The following is a 27,763-nucleotide window of genomic DNA, read 5'->3' as shown; positions in this document are numbered from 1 at the left end:
TTCTAATTAGTAAATGAAAAATCTTTGGTATCCGTTAAATTTTCCTCTTGTGTTTCTGTTGATAGGATTTAGTTAATTTCATAATCATCAATGCTGGCAAATCAGGTCCCTAAAACTACTAGGAACTTAAAGATGCATTTATGTTAAAAGGAAAAAGGTGAGAAATTCTATTCTCCTGAATTAATCTGAGTATTAAGAAATCACAGTAGTGTCCTACCCATTAAAAAAGTAAAAGAAAATATACAATATTTTCACTGTTCCTCTTTATTTGATCAACAAATGAAGATAAAAATGACATATTTATTTGTACAAAACTGACCATATTCTTTCATATACTTACAAAGTTAGATGTAACAAAAGGGGCCCAGGTTGTTATGCATTTGTATTGAAAAAAGAGTTTTACATTGAAATCAGGAAAAAAACACAAAGAAGAAACACAGAGAAGAGTTCAGTAAGGAGAGAAATATGTCCTTCAACTGGAGCATCTCTAAGGTATGTCAGTAAATACTTTGGAATCTACAGTGCTGAAAAGATCAAATTGAGTATCAAAGGCACTATAACATTATTCCTTTCCTGTGAATGTAATTGGTATTTTTTCAATTATGAAAACTCCTGATATCATTCTTATTTTCTGAATAATATATATTCACAAAAGGAGTACTTTTCATTTTTGATTTATGTCAGTCACAATTCTAAGAGTTCTATTTATCTCCAAATTGATCCAATAGGTGCCCAAAGATTGAAGACATTTTAATTCTGACAAGTTTAAAGGATGTTTGTCTTTGAATAATTTTCCTAACAAATAGTTTCTGGGAAATGAACCTCCATCAAAAGCAGAACAGTAACCTGCTTTCCCTTTGTGATGTGGACAGCACATTTAGTTCCTTGTATTTGAAAGAAGGTCACCACAGTAAACAATGGTTTACTTGTTTATAAGTCACTGCTTGAAGTATATTTTTGACCTCAGAAGCAAAAAGGAAAGAAGAATATGAAAGGAGACCTGTGAATACCTTTTACTGACTGTTTTTCAGTTTCACTGTCTTGATGTTATATTTCTTTTCCTTTGGTTGTGGACCTTGTAAATATCTGATGCAAATACTTATTCTTTACGATAGATTCTGTTTATGTCTTACAGACTATCATATGCTTTTATAGACCAGCACTTCAAACAAAATACAAAAATCTCTGAGCCTTTTAAAGACTTATTTAATAAGATTAGGCAGACCTTTCATAGCTACATTGAGATGTTTTCTTCCAGACAGACAATACTCCTTGTTCTTAGTATGTTCTACTATTTGCCTATGAACAGTCATTCAACCATAGAAGGAAAGAGACCAAAAGGTCACCTCAAATTTACCTTCATCTATGACTCAAGTACTGGGGGCATCAGAATACAAATGTGTATGAGACCACTCTCCTGATGAATGGAATGTTGTTCTGGGTACCAATTATTTCTCTTGTGTAGAAAATAAACCCTTGAAAGAGTAATATTGAAATCATGTTTTCCTATTAGGATCCGTAAAAAAGTCAATGCACTTTCACTCAAAGATATATCAAACGTGTCAGGGGGTCTAAGGTACCAGTATTGATTCCTGCATGAAGTTCTGGTTCTATTGAGATCAACAGAAAAAAAATCTCATTGGTCTCAATGAGGCCAAGATTTCATTGCTTATCTTCCCTTATTAATAACAAGAGTAAATTTCAGACAGTCTCATTAAAATAACCCAATATTATATTACATAGAAGGGTTCTCTTACCACTCATAATAAATAATGGGAATAGAAGAGCAACAGAAAAGGCAGAAGTAATATGAATGTGAACAGGGATAGGAGCTGAGATTGCAAATATTAAGAGGTTATTAGTCCTTTTCACCCTTAGAGATATTAATGATCCCTGGCTTTAGTTCTCAAAGAATCCACTTTCTATCCTTGCATTATTTTTCAGAATTAAGTTCAAATTTCCATGGGAAATATAAAAGGGATCAAGACTTATCTATATAACAATTTATAAGGCCTTCATTCACCAACAGCAGCTTCCTCTTTTGCTCTCAGATATTCACACAACATCTGAATGCCTTGAAAATGTTAATGAATTTATGCTGTAACCTCCTGGAGAATTAGAGGAGAAATATTATCTCTATTTTACAGCTGGAGGATGGAGACAGAGAGACTTTGTGATGTGCCTGACATCTCTCTCTGGATTTTTCACACTCTGTATTTAAACCACAACACTTTCTTAGCTTCTGATTATCTTTGCTTTTGGGATTCTAGCTTATTTAAATTCTGTTCTCCTGAACGCTTTCCTGTAGGCCAAATCCATGCAGAACTGTTTCTTAACCTCAACAAATATCTGGAAAACCCCTTGTCCAGGAGAAAGCCAGAATTCTTCCTGGCTGCTGTAACTTGTGAGGCAACAAAAAGAGAGCAAATAACACTCTCAAAACTTTGAAAACATGAATGCATGCACAGACTCAGACTTAACACATTTCCTCATATTAATTTTGCCCGCAATAGAGTTACTAGTAGTTCTTCGAACTGAAGTTACATTGTTTGCACTATTGAAGTTTTTGGTATTTTGCCACTCTTTTGGGTTTTTTTTTAAGCTCTCTCCTTAATTAACTGCACGGGGGTTTTGGACTACTTTTATGTATAGCTTTCATTTTATGAGGGCTGGATTGCATTGTCATGATGCCTTTCACCTCATAAATCTGTCTTCATTTAGAAACATAAGAATGTAAGTGGATGTTTTGTCTGCATTCTCTTTTGTGAAGATGACAGGAACAGCCAGGTTTGCTGTGCTGCTGCAAGGAGTAAGCTCCATTATGTGGTACCCCATGCTGCTGTGGTAACAACCACTGCCAGCTCCCAGCTGTTTTGCTAAGGGTTATCTAAGTATGTTATACTTACACATAACTATCATTTAGTAAACATTTTATTTGTTTTCTAATTAACTGTATCATGCTAAGCTTTTTTAAACTACAGATTTAATCTTTCCTTAGGATCTACTTTGCACAAACCCGGAATTCAGTTATGCCTTTGTACTGAGGTGTTTATACAAAGGCAGTTTTATTCTATGTGACAGAACACACTTATGAGTTCTGAGACCCCTGTAATACAGAAAACTTCATCCTGAAAGAGCCAGCACACCTCCCTGAATACGCTGAAAGCCAGGATGTTCATGAAGTGGAGTAAAATGAAGTAAGAGGAATGAAGTTATCAGAAAGTTTGTTTATTTGGGAAGAAGCAATACACGGTCCTGTGTACTCCTTTCCACCACTCTAGGCTTGGAGAACTATAGAGTGGAAAGTTTGGGTTCTGCCTTAGGGAAGAAGTCTGAGATAAAAAAACATGTAGCAGAAGTCTTCTTCACATAAAATCGCTGCTGAAAATAATATCTGGCTTTGATTTTACTTTTGCTTACACCCATTTCAGATTATGGAAGTACTACTGACATTGAATCTGTTACCAACTTCTGTAGGAATAAGGGAAGTTAGAGCTGCGTTGATTATATTTTAGTATGAAACAGTCCGTTAGTGATAAGACTGAAAGACAGAGTGAACTTTGTGGTTTTCCTGGTTTATTTGTAAAAAATCTTGGACATCTAGAAATTGGAAAATTCTGGACACAACCAGTGTTAACTGGTGCAATGCAATATCTGCACTTCAGCAGCCTGAACTGTCTTCATAATAGGCCCTGCTTTGAGAAGGTCTTTGGATCAAAAGATTTCCAGGTATTCCTTCTAAACTGAATTGTTTGTTGATTTTGTGTTCCTACTCACTTCTCACTATAAAGCTATAACTATACAGAGCCATGTCCATGGCATTCCACATGCCCAGCTTTCCCAGTACTTCCAGTTCCAGAACGAAGTGCAGCATCAGTTTCCAGGTCAGGCTCTGCACCAGTCTTGCTCTATACCTGGTACACGGTACTGAGTGTCACCTTCTTTTGCTTCCAGCTGCACCTCTCACTTTAACATCAAATCCTTACAGTCTGATACAAAGTATAACCACAGAATCATAGAATCCTGAGTTGGAAGGGACCCACAAGGATCACAAGCCCAACTCCTGTTAATAAATTAAGTCTGGAGGTCATTGGCTCTCTGCACATTGTTTTCTTATGGACTCTGGTTCTGGGAAAGGATATCATATCTACCCATCCTTCATGAAGCCAAGTAAAGGTTTGGACAGCTTATTAGTTACGACAGGTTATGATATGAAAACCATTACACTGATACCAGACCCAAGACAGCTGAGGAAGCAGCACAGCTGTTTTCATGGTGCTGAATCAGCCAATGTCCACTGTACAGTTAATCTGCCCAAGGAGGTCCCTGTAAATTACAAAGAAGTGTATGTTTCATGTGCATGCTGTTCACTGACATTTGCAAGATTTGCAACTCCACTGGCAGTCACTGAATGAAAATGAAGGAATTTGGTTTAATAATGCAGATGTCAAAATATTAAACATTCAGGACAATTATATTGGGAAACTGTCATAATCAATTTTTTTTTTTTTTTTTTTTATTTTGTAATTGTTTGAATGGCATATTTTTTATTGGGGTGAAAGATGATAAACAGAGGAACTGAGCTGAAGCTAAATCACTCATAAATCCATCTTTCAGTAAGGTGACATGTCATTAATTCAGGCACTGGAACAAGTAAGATCATTAAATATTATGACACACTTCATCCAATTCCTCCACAAAATAATTTTCTTAATGTTGTTTTTGTAAAGGGAATTAGTATCAGTCAATCAAACATGGACATGCACAATTCTAATTATGTATTTTTCCAATATAATAGAAACAGTATGTTTGGTGCCTTGGCTAGTGTGTATCCAAAGTGTGTCAGAAATATTTGGACTCACTTTTAAAAGAATAACCCATTTTCCAACATAAGAATAACCCATGGCCTATTTCTGTCATATATGACTCAAGGGGCTTATTGCCCTAAAAGAGATGGAGAAACCTGTGTGATACCTGGTGAAAGGTGGGCAGGTAAGACAGAGGAAGCAAATGACACTATTCCACTGAGGGCTGGACCTGGCTGAAACCACTTTTGATTCTCCTACAAGGCAGTGAGATGATCATGATGATATTGCTTGGGAAATTACACTGATCTGAAATTATTTTGATCTGATGCGAATGAAGATACGCAGAGCAATTCAAGCTATCATTGTTTTAATCACATATAGAATCCTGTCAGGTTTTTGAACTTGGTGCAGGGTAGAATTATGGAGCAAATAATTGAAAATGTAAGAGGACAGAGATGATGCTACAGACTTCTTTACATAAAATGTAGTGTCCCTTTCCAGAAATAGTGTTAGTGTCATATTTCTATGATCAATGTCTTAGATGTTGATAAGTACTAATAATATTTCTAAATCTGAAGAGAGGACCTGTTTTTCTCTGACCTGTAGATAGCCCAGGTATTTCTAATGAATATTGTGCTTTGTTACATTATTATTACTTGAGAAGTGTGTGAACATATCTATTTATTCATTTATCTACTTGGTCAGCTTGTTAACTGCTCTACATAATTTCTCCCTTACTGTTTGAGAAATCATGGGAACTGTCCTAAATCAAATAAATTCTTTAATTAAGCAATTTTTCACGTGCTTTTGTGAGGATTTATGGGTTCTATCTAGGTGAAAATGAACTTTTTCTGTAACCACTGGGAGAATTGGGCTATGAATTACCAGTTAACCAGTGTTCTAGTTAAAGAACAGATTTGATCTAGCCTGAAATTTTCCATACAGTTAAACTGTTAATATTAGAAGGAAATGAGCCCCATGTTAGAGTTCTGACATACTTGCACTGTCTAGGATAATATTCAGAAGCCTTTCATAGGATAGCACAGGCTCCATTCCCTTCATTGGTGAGGCCACACAGTTTAGGGTGGTAAGGGTTCCTGGCTGTACACCATGACCTGGATTGCCTTATTTTCTCTTAGCCTCATAACCAAGAGATCCCAGTGCATGTCTGGGCAGTGCACTGACTCACAGCCACACTACCGAGGCAGAAGGAAGCTGCAAGGGTTAAACAGTAAGGTTCAAGCACACCTGAAGGTGAGTCAGGCAGGAGATACTTGTAATAAAAAAACAGAAAATGGGCTTGATTATAATCAGTCTTAGATGTTTCTGAATTATTTGGCCACCCTCCCGTACCAGCTCAATAGTGGATTGTAATACTTATGTTGGCCATGGGATGGGATTGCTTGAGCAAGCAATCCTTGTTCCAGGCACAATAGTACAACATCTTTCTATGGACAACTTCCAGAAACTAGAAAGAGAGCTAGGAAAAGTCCTTATCTCCTGAGGACGTTTTTTAGCTCTTCATCCGATCTTCTGATCTTTGATATTATGAAATCACAGAATGGTTTGGGTTGGAAAGGACCTTAAAATTTGTCTAGTTCAAACTCCTCTTCCAAGAACAAGAGCCTTTTCCACTAGACCAGGTGCTCAGAGCCCTATTCAGCCTGGCCCTGAACACCTCCAGAGATGGGGAATCCACACCCTCTCAGGACAACCCGGTTCAGTGTCTTACCACACTTATAGTAAAGAATTTCTTCCTAATATTGGATCTAAACCCGCCCTCCTTCATTTTAAAGCCATTTCTCCTTGTCCTATCACTACATGGCCCTCCTAGACCCTACAAGTCCCTCCCCAATCTTCTTGTAAGCTCTTTAGATATGGAAGGAGGCAATTCTATGACAAGGTGACCCTTTGAAGAGGGTCTACTGGCACTTTATTAAATAAAGCCTTTGGAGCTGTCTCCCAAAACATTCTCCTGGAGAAACTAAACTGATCATGACTTGGAGAGGCATACTCTTTCCTTGGCGAAAAATAGCATGGCCAGCAGGACCAGGGCAGTGATTGTCCCTTTGTACTTGGCACTGATGAGGCCACAACTCAAATCCTGTGTTTAATTCTGGTCCCCTCTCTACAAGAATCACACTGAGGTGCTGGGGTATGTCCAGAGAAGGTCAGCGGGGCTGGTGAAGGGTCTGGAGCACAAATCTTAAGAGAAGCAGCTGAGGGAGCTCCTGAGGGGTGTTCAGCCTGGAGGAAAGGAGTGGGTGACCTTATTGCAACAGCTACCCTTATCTCTACAACTACTTGAAAGGAGGCTGTACCCAGGTGGAAGCTGAAGTTTTCTCACATGTAATACATGACAGGATGAGAGAAAATGGCTTCAAGTTGTACCAATGGAGGTTTAGATCAGATATCAGTAAGAATTTCTTCACTGAAAGAGTGATGAAGTGTTGGAACAGGGAAGTGTTGCAATCACATTTCTGGGGATATTTGAAAGATACATGTAGATGTGGCACGTAGGGACAGTGTTTAGTGGTGGGAGCTCATTAGAGGTCTTTTCCAACCTAAACAATTGTGTGATAATTCTGCTCTGGGTGGAATTTCCAATGCGGCAGCTCTCTGGCAGCTCTTTTTAGTTCCCAAGGGAAGAAGACATCTACCACTTCCCTGCCTAAGCCCAGGGCTAACAACAATGTTGTATTTTCTCCCCATTCTGCCCAAAATGGGATTTTAAGTTAAGGGGCCCTTTTTGTTACCACGTGTAAGTCTAAAAAGGGTCTATAATAACCAATGTGAGTTTTCCATGCTAATAGAGAGTCTGCACGTAGTAAAAGAGAGAGAGAAGAAAAGAAGAAAGAAAGGAAAACAAACAGGACCTTGATTCCACTCACTGCAAAACTTAACAAGAAAAATTGTCCTCACTTCACTTATATGAGAAAACAAAGTGCTCCAACACACACAATCATCCTCTTGCAGCCTTTCTTTCTATTTTCCTGATGCTGTGAGAGACTTCTGTCTGCAGTCAGTCATCCTTGCTGTAAATTTCTTTAAATTGTAATCGGGCAGGCTTCCAGGTTCTGAGGAACCCCTTTGCCAGAGGAACTCCTGGGGACATAGACCCCACATAGCCCCTATTTTTAGAAATTGAGGACTGATAAATTGAGAGCTAACTACCAATATGATTGTTTGTAGCATCGTTTCACCAGCAACTATTTTAAAGGAACCCCATTATGAAATATGTATAGTCGTACCTTCATGTTCCTGTATTTAATTTTCTGTCAAAAAAGACCCCACATTTAAGATGGTCATGGTCTGTGCTTGTGTGTGTGATACTGGGAATTTGAACCTTAGCCTCTTCACCTACTACCCACCTTCTTAAGGATCACAAACATAAGCACAATTTGAACCAATTTCCCCAAATCAGATTAATTTTTCACTCTCTCTGTGTATGTGTCTCTCAGTCACATGCAAAAGCCCCAGGCACACCAGGCTGGAAGGATGGGTCAAGGCCTGTTTTTATTGACAAGCAGAGCTGGCCCCGGTCACTCCTCTTCTGCTGGGAGCCGGTGCTGCCTGCAGCGTGTCAGCCAGCCGGCAGCCTTGGGCGGTCCTTTGGCATATGGGCAGGTATAGCGAGGAGAGGTGGCAGGGCTGACATTAAGGGATGGGACCTACCTGCTTTGGAGAGCACTGGAGCTGCCTGCTCATACTTCCAGCTGTCCTTTGGATAGCAGAAGAGTTGGTACCTAAAACATGTTTTGTTTTGTAGCCCACCCCCGAAGCTCAGCCCCTCTGCTTCCTGCGTCAGGGACTTGGTGTGAGTGTCAGGGGAAGCAGTGTTAGCCCAAAGTGGTCATAGCCAAATTCAACCACCTTCTTCAGTGGGCTGACCAGGGCAGGACAGTGAGGTTTGCACACAGGGACAGGGCTAGCCTTCACTGTGCCACGTGCCCTCAAATGGCTGTAAAAATGCGGGCTTTGAGCTTTTCCTCTCCTCTTGGTGGGGTATCACAGTCACTGGGTAACGTCTGATCTCTGTGGTATCATAACCTTCTCTCTTGGACTATGTTTTGGCCTCTGGGTTGCTCTTTTATTACAGCAAAGTTGCATCAGCTCACCTCTGCTGGCTTTTTGCATTATACTAGGGAAAAGTTCAGCAAGAGCTGGCACTATCTTTCCAGCCTAGGTTTGAACCTTATTTTAAATACAAATATCTCTCCTTTTCAGCACAGTCAGGAAAGACAGGGTCATCTTTATAGCTGATATCTCAAGCAAAGCAGTGGGTAAATATCAAAGATGTTAAGGCAAGGCAAACATAACCCTTTTATGTTTGTGGGCAGCACTAATGACACAGGGTGAAATTTATCCTCTTATCAAAGGTCAACACAAACCTAGGCACTACTTCAAAGGTGCATTGATCCTATAACCGGCTCCTTGCACTGAGCTGGATTTCACCAAACTCTAAAGCATATGAGAACTGATAGATTTTATACATATCTGTGTAAAAAATAATAGAGTGTGTTCAGATACAGACATACTTACCAGTCCACAGGAACTGTCTTGATTTTGCTAAGACAATGTATGTTTCTTTTGTGTTCACATATTTTGGACAATATTTGTGAGGCAGCTGTCCCATCTTCCCACTTATTCAGTTAAAATATCCATGTTCCTTGCAAATACGCAGCATTTACTCCAGCTTTTTGTTTACCAAGAAGAAGCTGACAGTCCAGTGATTGAGTGTTTAGTACTCCAGGTACTGTTTGAAGAGGAAAGCAAGAGTGAAGATATTGTTAAAGACATTCTTTCAGATCTTAATGAGTAATAAGGAGAAGAGCTATCCAATGTTTCCTACCATGTTCAGCCACTGCTCCAAGATACCAAAAAAGATCTTGTAGATAGGGAAAACATGAAAGTCAGGGGAGAGGGCAGTAAAGTCAGTGTAAGAGCAAGTAAAAAACTGGTGCCTTTTTGTTAGTGGTCATACACATTAATGTGTTGCAGCAGAGAAGGCATGGAATTTTTGTGTATGTTGCAATTATGGTCATGCTGTGTGTGAATGTATTAACTGTAAATAGTTTGAGAGAAGATACAGTATCTGCACTTGCAGGTTTTTTTCTTTCTTTTGTGTTTTCTTTCTGTGGTTGTATTTGAGCAGGGTGTGCCAATATTTGCACACTGAGGAACAGCATCAGAATGCCTGGTATTCACATCTATGAGCAAAAGTAATGACAAGACTTCAGCTAATTCACAGTAGCTTCATGTGCATTAGTCACTGGTCCCTGTGAGCTCTAATTGTGACTGCCTTAACATTGCAAATGCAAGGACATAGAGCAAAGACTTTACAAAAGTTGTTTTGGTATCTCTTTTTTGCTTGATAGGACAAAATGTTTTAAATACAGATCCATGCTTGAAGCTGTCATTTTCTTGGAATGTGACTGTGGCAGTTAATATGATAACAGTAGTATCAGATGAGATGGATTAAGAGGTACTTCCATCAGGATAGGTGAACTTACCTAGTAGTGTGCTCTTCCTTTCCTTATAAGAAAATCAGACTTTTTTTTTGATTCACATGACAATAAAGACATAGAGAATCTTTTCATAGCTGAGCTGTATTTTTTAACCTGAGTTGCTCTAAATATATAATCATGGACAGCTAAATCCCATGTGCTGTGGCCCACTGTATAAGTTATAATTTATTAAACTGTTATATTCATGAGATTATGTCAGAATTCCCTTGTTCTGTCATGTACATGATTGCTTTGGGGGCTCCAGGAGGTCAAACTCTGACAGTGTCAAGCATAATTATTTCCTGAATATATTCACACCCCGTTCAAAAGCCAATGTTTGTTTGGTTCTGCTTTATTTAAGAGTGTACTCATTAGTTTACAAGCTTTGATGAGGCTTTCTAAGCTTCAACTGAATGACTAAAATCTGTAAGAAACACAGATTCTCTGAAGATGGTATTATGACATAAAACACATGGAATAAAAATGTTGTATTTTCATAAAATATTCACTATATAATGTTTATTTTCACACATTGATGTAGTTATCTGTATGTGTTATGATGTGGGGCCCATGGTGGTAAACACACAGTAATGCACATTAACTGGTTTTTCTGAATTAGTGATTTTATACATACAGAATAAAATAATAATCCCCCACTTTATAATAAATTTGAAGCTTATAAAATGTGACAGCTACTGATGTTCTCCACCAGTAGACTGGAATGGTTTGTCCCAATACAGTGAGTACTATTTGCATGGCAGGTTTACATACTGAAAATTTTAATAGCATCACTGAGGAGTTAATACTACAGTGAGTGGGACAGGTGGAAACACTGTGCCTGTAAGTGAAAGACCAGGGCTCACAGCCAAACAGAGCTGAGTTGTGGTAAACTAATATGTTGTCAGCCATCCATTGAATCAACACAACTGACCTTGTGTTTGTTTCAACTTCGGGGAAAATCGTTTAATGTCAAGCTCTTTGACTGATATCTTGTCCACCAGTTGTAGAAATACTATTTCACTCTGAAATTCTAAAATTCTTTCTCTGTTATCAAAGTAGGCTTGTGTTAATAAATATACATGATCACAGAATTGTTAGGATTGGAAAAGACCTCTGGAGATCATCCAGCCCAACTCCCCCACCAAAGCAGGTCACATGAGAATACATCCAGGTGGGTTTTGAATGTCTCAGGTGGGAGTGACCTCATGACATCCCTGGTCAGCCTTTTATAGAGCTCTGACACCCTCAGTGTAAAGAAGCTGTTCTTTGTGTTGAGGAAAATCTTCTTGTGCTTCAGTTTGACCATTACTCCTTGTCCTGTGACTGGACAGCACTGAAAAGAGTCTGGCACCTGCCTTTAAAATATTATATGCATAAAGGAAATTCCCTCTAAGTTTTCTATAGATTAAGCAAGCCCCTAATGATCAGACAAAAAGAATAAGTTCATATACATATTGATAAAATCAAATAAAACAAATATTTTAAAAATTGCATTGCAATTTTCACTAGCATAAAAATTTAACACTATGTGAAACATAGTTTTGGTGTATAAAGAAAAGTCAGTTACAAAAGTCATATAAACCACATACTCATTTCTGGCTTTCATCTATCCACTGATATTCTCTTAGAAATCAAAAGGGAAAAGTGAGTAAGAGCCCTTTCCCTATCAGTAAAGAATATTAATATCTGGGAAACACAAGTAAATGCCTATGAGAGATCAGCAGAATTAAGGAATGTGGAGACTGGGCCACATGAGGATGGGGAGAGTGAGAAGGATCAGGTCCTTCTGGAGGTGGGAATGAACAGAGTGGGCTGAGCAGCGAGGATGGAGAGCAGCTCCCTGAGTGGGTGGAACATGATTTCTGGGAGGTCTGGTGGGAGCAGGGAGGGGCTGGTTTTAGTGAACCATGCAAATCTTTCTCTAGTGAAACTCCATGTAAATAAATATATGAGGTATGTTTGGCACATGGTCAAAAATCTGACTGATCATAGCTAGATATTTGGAAAATAGAAATCCATTTGGCTTAATAAAAATGTTTGGAAAATATTTGCCTCCAGAACTGGGGTAAAAAGTACGATGCACAGACCTCTCTCCCTCCTTCAGTTTCCAACATCACATATATTTTTTTTTTTTATTTACTTCAACAGAAGTAGATTTCTTTAAAAATATAAAAAATTAAAAGTGTTTGCAGAGAGTTTTGGCTTGTTATTTGTCTGCCTGCCCAGAAAGTACTGCTCACTTTCCTCTTCCTTTCCATAAGTGAAAATATTAATCTTCAGCTGGGATTACCAGCAGCTAAATGTGAAAGGCTTTGTCCTTTTTCTCCTCTCTGCTGATGCCCATTCACAGAGCTCTGTTGGCTTTGAAGCTTTCCCCAAAGGCTGAAATGCAAGGGGCTATGGCATGGGTAGCTGCAGCTCTCATCAGTAACAGAAGAGAAAAATGAAAATTGCCACTAGAAAAACTCAATTTCATGGAACAGATATTTTCTGTTTTAATGAAAATAACCTTAATAAAAAATTGCTGGCTAGCTCATCACTCAAGTCTTCTCTAAATATGTCATATATGCCATTGTAGTTATTTACCTCTGGTAGAATCATTGAATCATTTAGACTGGAAAACACTTTTGGGACCATCAAGTCCAACAATAAAGCTAACACTGCCACAATTGGTTGGAAGCTAAGTCTCTACAAAGTGTAATTTTTATGTTAAATTATGTATTTTAATGTTAGAATGCCCCTTGACTCACTAGTATAAGGACGCTTCAAGAGCAGCAAATTATCCTCATACAGCAGTAAAGTTTTGTGACATTTGCCAGTTTATCTTTGGTTACATCAGGAAGGGAAATTATACTTGTTTTCCTCTTTTGAGTAATTACTTTTTGCATTGCATCTCATGCTTCACTCATTAAGCTCTGAACTTACTGAGATGGCAAATCAAGAGGCTTCTATATTTTGTTTGGAAATTAAATATTCTAGATATTCAGAGGGTGTATAGACACCTACTCACACATGTATGTATGGGTGCTTGTGTGGCTGTACTTCCATATAATAGAACAGTAAATCTTTCTATAGAGATTCCAGTTGATTAGCTTCTTGTCAAATATTCCATTTTTCAAAACATATCTACAATATATAGCTGGAGCTATGGCTTTAGAATAATTTATTTATAAATCTTGCTTTCTTATATTCATACTAACAATTTAATCACAATAATAGGTATTTTTATAGCACTAATCAGAGATGCACCAGATATTTTCATGAAAAAAAAGAAAGCAAAAGAAAATAGAAGCTCATCTAAAAAAGAGTTTATGGGTTAGGCTTCAGTATGGGATGGCCAGTTGATCATCAATATTGTCTGTTAAATATCAATATTGGACATGACCATTACAGTATGTGAAATTATTCTTCACTCGTCCTTGACTTCATATATTGCATAAATCTTTTCCAAAAGACATTTCTATGGTTAACATAAGAAATTTTCCCCTGAAAATGTTATATAACATGTCTCATATTTTGCTTTCTATATCCTCTGTCTTTTCTCTCTCTGCCTCTCTAATTTTTTTACTGAGTTTACCAATTCAAGTTTAATAGGGAAAAAATTTTAGTCAAAACTCTAGTCAGTTCTATCCACTGGGGGGTATTTTTATAGAAAATGTTCTTAAGGACAAAAGTCAGTACTTACATTACTGAGGAGACAAAACAGGCTGAAATGGAGGTGGGAAAATAAGAAAACAATTATCAACTAAGAAAGGCCATTGCATGAAAGTATAGTAGAGGTTCACTCCCCTTTGGGAAAAAAGGAGAGTCAGAAGAGAAAAACATGAACACAAACAGGCCCATAGGAACCCAGAAAGCAATTTGTGGTTAAAAAGAGGCTATGGCTCACAGCTGAAGTATCCAAAGGCTAAAATTAGTAATAGAGCAGAGGCATGACTGTGAGCACAGTGCCAGAGATGTACTGCAGCAAAAAGAGCAACTGAAGCAACTGAGACTCAGAAGTGTTGGAGAAGTGTTTTGCCTGAATTCTGTTTTGTCTTGGAGTGAGAGAAAATCAAAGAAAGCTCAAAGCTTTTCTTGCTTTGAGCAAGAGAAAAATCAGAGTGAATCATCAGCAAATACCAAATCAACCTCATGACAGAAATGGGAAATCTAGAGACAGACAGCTTGATACTAAAATAATAAATAGTCTTATTCTTGCACTAGACTTTCCATGTCAAATCCTCTTTAACCTCATGGCAGACTAGAACTTCCTTTGTTCTGTACTTCTGAGGAAGCAGCAGTGTTGCTTTAACTCAAGGTCACTTCATGTATGCAGTACAAATTTGGGGAGCAACAGTTCAATATTGCCAGTGCCTTGTCTTCCCTGTTAGAAGATAGTTTTGTGAGGAAGGTAATGAAGCAATCAAAGGAACATCATCATCAAATCACAGACACACATGATTTAGATAAGGAGAGAATATTTTTTTTTCTTAAAAAAACAAGCACATCTGTTTACATACTGTGAGTGGGCAAAGGCACGTATCATCCTATGTTTTTGAAGATAGAAAGGAAGATTTATGCTCTAATTCTGTAAATCTATGTCAGAGTGCTATAAATTTAGAAGTAATTTGCTTTGATAACTAACTGGAAAATTAATGCCATTCCTAACAAGAAAGAGCATGTTTATAACATAAACGTGCTGTGATAAAATGCCCTAAGAACTAAATATCCTGGAAAGAATTTTAATTCTTATAAAGATAAGTGATTGAAGGAATGCTAATTCTCTCTTTACTAGGAATGAAGAGGAATGACTATGCACTACAGCCACATACCAAATGTCTTGAAGAGACTTATTTTTACAGGAAAGTTTATGAAGTTTTTTTTTTCTTTCCAAATGTGTTAATACACTTTAGTAAGTAAAGACACATAAGGAAAATGAATATTACATTGTGAAACATGGCCCCAAATTTTTATAAAGAACTGTTATGAATAAAATACTGGAACATGCCTAGCAGTGCTGGAATCATTGCAATCAGATGTTAGGCAGGCAAAAGAGCTCAGAAGAAGAAAGGGATGTCAGTAATTTGGTGGTCAGCAAGTATTTCCAGAATTACAAATGGAAATAATTCAGTCTACAAGAATGATTTTTAAAAAGCAATAAAAATGAAGCATTTCTGAGGGATATAAACCAGTTTCACACTAATGATGTAGGAAAAAACATTCTCTGCATTTCAGATAAGTCCTGAAGTTTGTAACAAGTAATTGGGCAAATGAAGGGTAGAACAAAAGAGCTGTTGAGAAGCTTTATCTATTTTTTTTTTGTCTTACATTAAAGAAGAGAGCAAAACACAGGAACAATTAGGCTAATAACCATTAAAAAAAAAATAAATTATCACATTTGGAAGCAGGAAAATACTGTGGGTTAGATGGCATCGCCAGATATACAACCCCTAGGTGAGAATTTCATCAATTGTTAAAAGACAGTCATTTTCAGAGATGATAATCTTCATGGCATTAGACATAATATTTCTTAGTTTTCAAATAGTATCATGGCTTTGATAAAAAATGTAGTTTGTTGTGAAAATGAGTAATTCTAGCAAGATTGTACAAAAGATGGAAAAATTATTTTCATAAACTTAGAAATTTTTTTTTCATGGACTATCTTGTTCTTTTTGAATAAAAGATTTACAAGTTTCAAATATTGATTTTATTTTCTAAATCAGCATTATTCCAGTAATGTACACCATCAAACATAATGGTGTATACTTTATTAGGAGTTTTCTTTTTTGGGGGGAATTTCCTAAAAATATGACACTAATTTTTACAGAAATATAAGGAAAACCCCCCGAATTCTGCAGCATTCACTACTGGTATATACTATGGATCTGGTATAAACGTACCTATATTTAAATACGATACAAGTATTCCAAATAAATCCATTGACAGCTTTATAGACTATGGTATATCCCTAATTATAATGGTTTATTGGCCATCAAGAAAATATGAAATCTCCATGAATGTTTTTTCTTCTGTGTAAGGAAATTTGTTTTGTGTGATCTGTTTCCTGAAAAACCAGAAAAGGGACATTTACTCATTCAGCACAAAATCATGGCAGCAGTCACATCCCTCAGTTCTTTGGTCCGATGGTGTGTTCTGAGGAGCTCTCAGGGTGTTCTGAGCTCACAGTTTGTGAGCTGTGGCATCCTCTAGAAGGCTGCAGCACATTCTACCTGCTGACCTGGCTACAGTGGCGTAGGACAGAGCTGGGGCACCAAAGACCCAGTTTGGGACATTAGCCCTGCCCTTCTTGCTCTTGGAGTAGCACTCAGGAGCTGTGAATGGGAAACCTGGGCCAAAATTAAGCCCAGTGTTTGCTTTGGTGCACACCTCTGTATGGTGGGTGCAATGGTGAAGCTGCCTGATGCTGTGATTTTATGGGAGGGAAAATGCATATACATAATCGACAAATTTCAAATACTACTGTCCAACCAATCCATGACTTCCCATCCTCAGGAACCCAGAAACAAGTGGGAAGGAACTGGAGACAGCTCTTGATATCCAGCAAGATCCGGGGAGAAGTAGTTAGAACAACAAAGAAAAACCCTAATTTTGGCAAAATAACCCCAGTTCCAAGTCTAGCAGGTTTAGTCAAAAAGGCTCTCCCTCTTTGCTGAGGGCAATCAAATACCTTCTGTGCTGAGGTCCCAGAATTTTCAAGAGCAGATGGCGCCTTTCTGTATGGAATGTTTAATGATGTGTGCTAATGAAGCAGGATTTTACACTGTTTTGGGACACAGGGGCCCTTTTCAGGCTCCAGGTAGACTTTGTTCTCTTTTATCTGGTGGAACTCAGTGCATGAAAAGAAGTAAAAGAACTGTTACTTTGCTAGAAGGGAAATTCACTGCAGCCAGGGTGCCAAATGTCTATGTATGCGTTAATCAACTCCAAATGTATCTGCAGGAAGAAAATTGTTTAAATTAACTGCATAATTCAACATACACCCCCAACCCTCTTTAAGATTTTCTTCCTTCTGCAGCCATTTTCTATGGGAATGTGTTATTTTTTCCCAATGCTCAACAATAACAACTGTTACAGAGTTTTTTTCAGCAAGGGGTCCTTGTGAAGTCCTTGCCTGCTTATAGATCTCCAGACACTGAGCTCTTCTGTATGGCATTATCTTCAGGAGCCACAAAAGTGACCATTTCCTCCCAGAGAATCCTTCCAGCCTTCTGGAAGAAATGTGCCAGGGAAACATTTGGTAGCCAGATATGGTCATCACAATCTCAGATGTCCTTTGCACTGTCTCACCTGTGCAGCAAAAGGACAGAGACTCCTGAAGACTCCTGAATTCACCATGTCATGAAGGATTGTCTCAGCTATAGGTACAAGAGGACTGAAGTAAAATGTCAGATGATCTTAATTTTGTCCTTTTTTAGCTGACAGATTTTTTGACTTTTCAACAATGTCACAGTTTTATTTTAATGTTGTTAGATGCATCTAACAGGTCTCTCACATGGGTTGACAAAAATTCTGTTGTTAGTATATGTGTCAGTGTAATTATCAAATGTTATCGAGCTCTGAGCATCCACAGTTAGCCTGAACTCTGAATTACTGCAGCTGTCTGGAGGAATATCTCAGCAAGGGAAGATATAATTGGGCCTTGTACTGGCTTTGTGAAGTATTTAAAAAATCCTACTTTGGGTCTCTGCTTAGGTGGAGATGATGGGTAAATTCTCTGTTCACATGGTTCCTTCAGAGCTGAGAATGAGACCCTGAGGCCATGCAACACATCTGAGGGAAATGGAAAGGAAAGGAAGGTGGTTTAGATTTCCCTCCCTGCTCTTTACAAAGGGATTTTTCCTGCACAGAGCTCCTGATGTAGCAGGTGTTTCTGGTTATTTTGTTGTGTGTCCGAGCATTCCTGTTCAGTTGTAATTTTGGCATGCTGCCATGGCTTCGCTGACAGATGGGAATGACACCACACTTGTACCTGGGACACAGACAAATGGAATTTCACGAGAGACACTAGAGGTATTCATCTTCAGAGCTTTCCTCTTGCTGAATTTCAAAGGCGTGGTGTAATCAATGAAAGCATGGGAAAGCTGAACTGAAGGTCAAACTAGGATTCTTTTTGTCTGATAAGAAATACTTGGCAAAGCATACTTCTTGCACTGAAAATAGGTAGATATGAATATATTTAGTTTTAATTACAGAAGTATTTTTTATCTGTTTAATAAATTAAGGATTTCATAAAAGCACATTTATCATGTTTTCCCAGCATCTTTTACAGTTTTCAGTGAAAACCACAGTGAAGAACAAGATATTGTCCATGACACAGAGTATAATGCCACTGGAATGCTCCTCTCCTTGTGAATAAGGATAGTTGCCACTTGGTAGATTGAAAATATGAAACAGATGGATTAATTTCTGGTTTAGATTTAAAATTACTACCTCTTTCTCAAATTTTTTTTTTGGTTCACATGGATCTGAGCAGAGCTTCACATGCTAGAAAACACGTGGGAGAATTTATGTTTACATTGACTCCCAGTGGGATTTTGCATATGCACAGATAATCAAATTATTCACATTTCTTGGACTGGGAGTAGAAATGTAACCTTCCATGGAATGAAGGCAGGGAGTTTAGAATATATATCAAGGTTTACAGTATGTTTTCATTCATCATTGCAGTGCTCTGGGGAAGCCATGGATTCACCTCAGCACTTTCCTTGGAATCCTGAAATGGAGAATTTCATTTAAACCAGAAAATTTCTATGATTTGTTGTCTTTGTGAACATTTCATTTTTCCTTTTCCTTTCCTTTAAAGCAGAAAGTTTACAGATATCCAAAGTATATAATTTGCAGAAGACATATTGCTGTTATCTTTCAGGTGTTATAAGTTCAGAGGTGTTCTGTTAAATCATGGGAAATAAGATTTGACTGTAAAGCTAAGAGAAAAGAGCCTCATGATGAAAAATTATCAACATGTTTCTAAAAAGAGCTCTGTACCTGGTTAATGTGGAGGTGGGCTATCAAGTTTGTAATCTCCACAAGATGGCTAATACCTGCTCAAAATCTATGAAATATGTAAGTTGTTTCCCCTGCAGTCACTGTCTCTTTCCACTGACTCATTGCTGCAAAGAAATGTACCTATTCCATTCCCTCACCTAGCTTTAAAAAATATTTTGAACAGTGTGTCAGATTAAAATGGTGCAAGTAGGCAATTTGCACTGAGGTAAACCCTTCTATTAAACTATTTATGAGGAAATTATGCAAAGTTTTTCCTGGTTCTGTTTCAGATAATTAGAACAAGAAAAAGAAAGCTGTAAGAAAAAACCACAACCAACCCAAAACACCAAAAGATACTAATCCTGATACCAGTTTTCAAGACTATGTCTTAAAAATTATGCACAAAAATGTGTCACAAAAAGAACACAGGCTATTTCTTTGATTTCTGTGCTGTTTTTCAATATAAATTTGTGATTCACGGTCATATATTTCCTCTCCCCTCAAGACTTTTTCTCCCACAAAAGTTTGCATAGAAATTTTAAACTGCTCTATATTGTGTAATTGAAGTAAATTTTATTTTTTTTAATTGACATAGTGAGAATTGGTATTAACAGGGGAAAAAAAATCTCCAAACCTATTTGCTAATTAAATGGTAATGGAAGAATAATTGTTTATAATGAAAAAAAAGTTAACTAGTCACATAAGGACAGTGGTCAGGCACTTTTCCTGTGGATTTGTAACTATATTATTTGTAGGTGTGAGAGGTTCAAGGAGTCCAGCTGAGGCTTGGAGAGCAGAGCTCACCCTTTCTCATCTGACTGTGGTCTCAGACCTCCCAAGGGCTTTATGTTGGTTTGAAACCTCAGGATTGCTGGTTAGAGCAAGTCCTGGGAGATGTTGTGTTAAACAGGAGCTGAACAACTGCAGGAAAGGGAATAATAAATAAAATGCGCCTGGGGGAAGCAAATCCCTGTGTGCTTGAGGCAAGACCAAGACAAGGAAAGAGTCAAACAGCCACCTGTTCCTCACATGGGGAAGCAGGACTGGACTGAATGGGGCAGCAGAAAGGAGAAGACCCAACAGAAAGAGAAGTGCATAGACAGCCTCCCAAGGGCTGGTGTGACCCACTAGCTGGGTACTTGTGGTGCTCTTGGGTGCACCAGATCCTGCAGTTTCATTTTGGGAGTGCGACACTATGGTCTCCATTGCCCCAGAAGAACTCAGTGGAGCACTGCCTTTCATCTCTCTGCCACTGAGGCTGGCACAAGCCTGAAATGCAGGCTTTGGAGCCTGGGATCATACCCTTCCACCCTCCCACTCATCGTCTATGGCATTAGTCACACTTTTTCAATAACTACTAGCAGTTTGCATGCTCTTGTCTGGGAGTCACTCTGAGGATAGGTGGGGGAATTCAGCATAGGAGGGCATTTTGTCCATTATTTTTCATTGAGAATCAAGCTTTATCAGTGAAGATACCAATTCCTATTAACAAAAACCCCCAACCCAAACCAAAGTAAACCCAACCTAACCACATGAGGTGACAACTTCAACCCCAGTTTACCAGAGTGCTCAAGAGCCACACTTGTCTTTCCATTCCTGTTTCTCCCAGGAGTGATGAAGTTTCCCTCTTAAGTGACCCAGATTGAAGGTGTAACTTGTCTACTGTGGTCTCCTTCACTTCTTAAAGGGGGTAATGATTCAAGGAATAAAGATCTAGATGTGCCAAGTCATGTTAGTAAAGTACAAGCTGTGAAGTTCCACTGATTGTGAAAAACCCTTGGCTCTGGTTTCACGTCCACCATACAGCAGCTAGCACAACAGCATGCAAGACTAGCTGAGGGTCACAGGTGTGCTGATACAACAGCACACAATTTAATCACCAACCTATTGCAAATTTAATTTTGAAAAGGCTGCTTTCAGAAGCATCACCGATAGCAGAAAATATTCACTGGCAGGAGGAAGAAGCAGATGTTTAGCTCTCTGCAGATTTCTAAAGGCTTTCTCTGAAATGGGCAGGAATCAGTTAAGGAGAATGAAGGAGAGCAGAAACATGAGTAACTGCATGAAGTTAAGGAAGGACAAAAGTTAACTGTCTGGATAACCTCTGTGACAGCAAAATCTACAAGTCTATAAGGAATTTTCCCAAAGGAAATGGTGAAAACCTTTCTGATTGACATACATAGACTAGATGAAACAGAATATTTAATGTGTAATTGAAAAAATCATGCTTTTACGCAGAAGGATAGAATATTCTAACAGTTTTCTGTAGCTGTGATATGCAGTACAGAAGCAATAAAAAATGGAAAGATTTTTTTCCCCTCACCATTTACTTTTTTCTGATTTTCTTTTCCTTTGGACAATGAATTAAAAAAACCCAGAGTATGCAAATAAAATCAGTAAGCCAAATATTTAATTTACGCTATAATGTCTGGCTATTGCACCTTCTGATGAACTCCTGAAAGAACCATAACTGTGTCCTGCCCCTCTTTTGCTGTATTCTGAATAATACTGTAGTGAGTAGTGTGCCTTAATGATGACTTGCATTTTAACCTGGTGACACAGCAAAGTTAAGACCTTGATCAGTTTACAGCTCAGATTTATATTCTGTTCCATCACAGAATACTTATCTGAGAACATTTTTTACCTCAAATTTCAGGTTGTTCCACATGAAAATACTGTGGACAAGTAGGTACTCCTTGCCAGAAAAATATTTTGCAGTGTTATGCACTGGTTCAATATGTTTTTGTAGAAGGTTACCTCCATAATGTGAAATTGTAGGTTTAATATTTTGCTACTTTTTAGGCAGATGACTAAGGTCTCAGATAGAGTATTTTCAGGCTACAGTGTAGGAGAGAGGTTAATTAAAATGAACAATATTTTGTCAGTTGTAAAAGCCTACAATTATGTAGAACCTTTTTCTATTTTTAAGCTACTCTCAGACATAGTGTTTTTTGTTTATAGTCTGAAGAACAAGATGATCTGACACTTCCTGCACTTGCAGACATTCTGGAGCTCATACGCTGGTGTCATTCTTCCATAAAAGTTGGAGAATCAGATTTAATTCTACAATGTTATTCTAGAAGTGAGTAACTACAGATTCCAAAAACTTAAACGTTCTGTCAGGATTATTCACTGTAACCCAAGTGGCATCTAGACCTGGTTTCACCTCTGGTAAAGACAAAAAATATACTTTTCTCTTTACTGACCTTACATTATTATAGGAGAAGGCAAAAAAAATATCCCTCTTCTACGCACCATTTTAAATATTGTTCTACACCTTTTTAAATTCCACTCTGATGCACAGACCTTTCAGCTATTCAGGCATATGGTCAGGGGAAATATCAAGTCCAATTTCAATAATGGTAAGAGCTCTATAAAAATCACCAGAGCAATCATATTGGGCTCAAGCCCCTGCTTTCTCATAGTAATGATCTGGAAGTACAATAAAACTAAACAAACCCAGACACAGATATTTCTTATGGTACAGTCTACTGTAGCTGTCTTATTTCTACCCAGCAGATCAGCCACATACTTTATGAAGACAGTTCTTACAAGTCCTTTTTTTAAAAAAAAAAATTCTGTAGGCGAGAGTACTAAAAAGCCATCACATTCTTAATAATATAAATAATTAACAAGTAAATTTCTGCTTGCAACTGAAAGACCTGTCTGATACTAAGGATTATTGAAAATCTACTTTGTGAAGCCTTTTTCATGCTGATAGTTCCAGTGAAGACATTAGCACTAAACAGTCTGGCAATGTTCATCTATGTTACACCTACCATGTAAAAGTTTTTGAGAAATTAAGAATTTTTAAGTTTTTTTTTTCAAAGACCAGGAAGTTTCCAGGTGTGGAAGCAGACGTGCCTCTCTAATATGTAATGGGTGGCATACCTCAGAGGTCTAGAAGATGGAAATGCAATACACACATTTTTAGACTGAAAATTTTGCAGATGAACTAGTTTTTCAGTTGAATCAGAAGTTCAATTTCCTTGCACTAGACAGCCATTATATACTCGTGGGTGGTTGTTCTAAAGAAAACAGGTAATATTGATTTTTTTTTTTAGTATGCATTGCCATATTTACACAATTTTGCTGATAAAAGATTTTTTATTATATGCTACAGTCAGATACTATCACATTATCAGTTTTATTAGTATTCTAGGCATGATATAAATCGGAAGATTTACAGGACATTTAGGCAGCTTGAAATCCTAGTGAGATTAAACTATAAATATAAAATTGTGTTGTGCTTATGTTTTTAAAACACTGCTTGCTAAGAAATAAACAATTTCTCTTAAATTAGGAAGTTCAACATCCACCAAAGGAAATGAGAGAGGAAATCCAGCCTCTGATGAGGGCTGGGGTGAGACAAGTTGTCTTAGGAAAACTGAAACTTGCAGACAGGAAAAAAGCCATATTAATTTCAATAATATTATAAAGACACTTCACTTTGAGATGAAACTATGGGCTTAAAGCAGGAAAAGCCTCCTCACTTTGTCTTCAGGAGCTGACAGTCCTATGATATAAAGCTTGACCTCATTTTAATTAGATATTTCTGAGACATGGCCACTGTGCCAGTCTGATCAGGTTTTTTCCACACACCTGTGGTTTGTTGGTGCACTGCTGGCTGTGGTGGGATCTCCTCAGAAAAGTGCTATGACTGACAAGAACCAGAGTGAAAGGGGTGAAATGATCCCACTTACCCCACAATCCCCTTATGCTCACCTACAGTTTCACTTTTCGTCATAGTTTAACAACCTCTGCTTCCACATCCCTTAAGGAATCCACTGATTGATAATTGTTTTAATTTCCAATGATGAAAATCTTCATTGACTCCATTTGGGGAAGAAGCCTGACCACCTACAGCCACCTTGCCAGAACTCTGCCTAGCTGGTTTTTGGCTATTCTGCAAGGTGAGAGGCTTCAACCTCTCTGGGCAATCCGTGCCAGTGCTCGGCCACCTGCGCAGTAAACAAGTGTTCCTGTGTTCAAATGGCACCTTCTCTGTTTCTGTTTGTGCCCATTGCCTCTGTTCCTGTCACCAGGCACCTCTGACAAGTGCCTGTATCATTCTTCCTTGTACCCTCCAGGTATTTTTTCACTAACAGGTGAAATTAAGAATTAATAAGCAATTGGTGAGGCAAGATGTAAATTTTCAGGTCAGAAGTGTAATACAGAAAAAAACTGGGCAAAAAAACAACTACGGAAAAACCAGTGGTCAGCTGAGACAAAATTCAGAGATATACAGTAGTCCCTGTATTCAGAAGGAAGGAGGAACCACAGAAGCAGGAAGTAATTCTTCACTGTAGCTACTGGACATAGGCATAGGAATAAGATGTAACAAAATGCAAACTTATTTGTCCTGTTCTGCTGCTGCTGCACTAATGTATGTACAACAACAACTAGTATGTTGTTTCATTGTTGATGGTGGTGTGAAACAAGCATGATCAAATGCCCCAAAATGGGCAGATAATGAAATGAAAACAACATTGCAACTTTAAATAAAATAAGACCTAGGTTGTGGTTTCTGTAAGTCAATTGTATGGATATGAAATTTGTGAGAACATGTTTTTGAATTCTTTTAGGAAAAATATATTGTAATATCTTCTGGAAGGGCTGGTTTAATTGCAACTGAGTGTCTGATGCTTCATTAGGTTTCGGTCAGTCCACTTGAACAAGAGTGACGAGCTGTCATCCATGTGTCTGGATGAGATGAAGTGTCACTGAGATCACTAAAAACTGCACAACAGCCAGTACAGAAGTGGAATGAGATTGTACATTAAAAGGCTATATTCTGCTTGCTTAACTGCCTTAAACCAGCTGAAGAAGGCATGAATATATGCATTACGTTTAGCTTTTTACAAGACTAAATCAGTTGTTAAATTATGATTCATAATGTGATTTTCCAGTAAAAATATACTATGGTTAACTGCATAAAAATTTGAAATAAATCATTATGCTTTAAATTTATTCCATAAAAACGCTGATTTCTGATCTTATCGGAAAAGTTACATGTAGTCACAGTACATGAAAACTTACTTTGTGTAGCATGGTGCATAACAGATCTCAGGGGAAGCTGACCTCAGTGCACCCTTACAAAGGATACTTAAATGAGCATTTCTAGCAAAAATCACAAGCATCAGATTTAGGACAAAAATTGCCATGTGATAGCACGTAATTCTCCAAGTGTGAATGGGCCAATAATGTTTGTTTTGTAGTCATTTTCTTTGTTCAAATAAGGTGAACATCTAGACTTATAGTCAGCCCTGTTTTGAAATTTAATATGTATTCAACACCAAAATTTGCACATAAACCTCAGAAGAGAAGTTAACTAGAACCAGATGTTGAGCAAGACACCACATTTGGAGAAACCTACTTTAAACAACCACCTTACTGTAGTGACTTGAGTCAGCTCAGTTTATGGCAAGCAGAAAGGAGCTTTTCTTAGCTGCTATAAACTGGTGCACACACTTCAGCACGTGAAACCAACACCCCCTCGAAAGGCACAGTGATTGGCTGTAGGATTTAGAGCTTTATAATTTGTATCCCGGGTGACCAGCTCTGGATGATACAAAAGCAAAAGCCTGGACAATATTACGGCTTCACATGACAAGAATTGTGTTTTTGTTTTTCTTTAATCTGAATCTGAAAGATTATACCTTTGTTGTGTACATTCCAAGTCAAAGTCTCTGATACTGTTAGGGAAAAAAAAAATTAAAGTTGAGAGATTCTGCCAACTTCAAAGCTACACTTCAGCCTGAATTTTTATCTGTTATTACTACATGCAAACAAATTAGCTGAAAGAGACTTCAGGAGGAAAATATTTTTCTCATTGCTTTTACTTTTTTTCTTTTTTTTTCAATCAAGTGACTGGGTTTCTAAGAACAGGTTGGAGCCAATGCTATATTTGTCTGTCTGGATGTGCTTTACACAATCCACCAGCTATCGTCTTTAGGGAGGAAAGCAGAAAGACCAAAAGAAAGCCTGAAATCCAGGATGGCTGTGGCAGGCTGTGGAAGGGTTGTACAGAATTGGAGACCAGGCAGAACCATGGCAGTTGTTTGTCTGATGCCCTCTGTGCCCTCAGCTGGGGTGTGAGTCCCGGAGAAGGGACAAGCTCCCAGTGCTCACACAGGCTGCATCCCACCCCGTGTCAGCGGTGTCTGCTGGCCCCTCACATCACCCACAGTGCTTCTGCTGCTCCCACCTACCCTTTCTGTTACAGCCCTGCAAGCCTAAACTATGGAACTAGCTCCTAACCTGAAATATGGTGATTAGTTTGTTCTGGAGAGTTCCATGGGGCTGCAAAACCAGACACTTGAGAGTGAACTTATTCTACTTGAATCACATCCTTTATGGGTCTTCCTTCCTCAGCTTTTCCTCTGTGGTCTGCAAGGTCAGTTGCTGCTCATCCATAGGGTGGCAAAATCACAGTACCTCTAACTATCCGGAGAAACACAATTTCTGCAGGATGTTTTAGGATAGATGTGTTGCAGGTATTTTCATACTACAAAGCTCTAGGAAAGAGCTTGAAAGGCAATGCAGTTTTTACTTTCTCCCCAAAAACATGGACTCACAATTTCCCATAATTATAAATTTCCAAGCCATATTGTCATAACCATGCTGCATATTTGCTTGAATTCACAGTCTTTAAGGACTTTTTTAAGAAACCAAATTAAATCCATAAAAACGTTTAAAGTGACCACTTCAAGACATGGTGAGACCACTACTTCCCATAATGAACTGGTTACGGGTCAAATAAAAACACATTTGTCTTGTTTCTGACTTTTTAGGCATATGATTGAGATTATCCTTTTACAGTGATTTGTCTCCCCAGTTATATATTACCCTTTCAAATATTGTGTCTCTTAGGTAGGCCAGAAAAGGCAATTGATCCCTGTTTAGATCACTGGTAAAAGAGCACAGAACAAAATGTAATATCTGGAGGATTTTGCTAGAAAATGTCCTGCTCATCAATGACTTCACACTGACTGTGTTCTAAGATTTCTCAGTCACCCAATATTTTTAGTCTCTCAAACACAGACCCTGCCAGTGCCATGTACAACAAATGGTTTTTAAAGTCAAATGTCCAGGTACTAAGTAAATCCAGAAAAATCCAGGATAATAATAAGAACTCAGTTACATTTTCTAGCTAGATTTAAAATGTTTCCAGAAAATATAATGAGATTTTTGGGTCAGGCAGACACAGAAATAAATATGCTAACTGATCTTGCTTATATTTATAGTCTTGAATTCTTTGCCGAATCTGCAATTAACCACTTATCAATTCCACATAGAATCAATCCACAGCTAATAAGTACCCCTTATTCTTATCAATTATTGGAAGAACATTATTGATTTCTGACTCTGTCAAAATTTGCCTGAATTTGTTTAAGCCAGTTTGTAGTGCTTCTCAGATCTTTTGCTAAATGGAAGTAAAAATACAATGTTCCAAACCTC

The sequence above is a fragment of the Pseudopodoces humilis genome, chromosome 5 (assembly GCF_049639895.1).
Source record: "Pseudopodoces humilis isolate 2021_Gansu_Grassland_sample_001 chromosome 5, ASM4963989v1, whole genome shotgun sequence".
Lineage (NCBI taxonomy): Eukaryota > Metazoa > Chordata > Aves > Passeriformes > Paridae > Pseudopodoces > Pseudopodoces humilis.
This window is presented reverse-complemented; position numbering follows the sequence as displayed.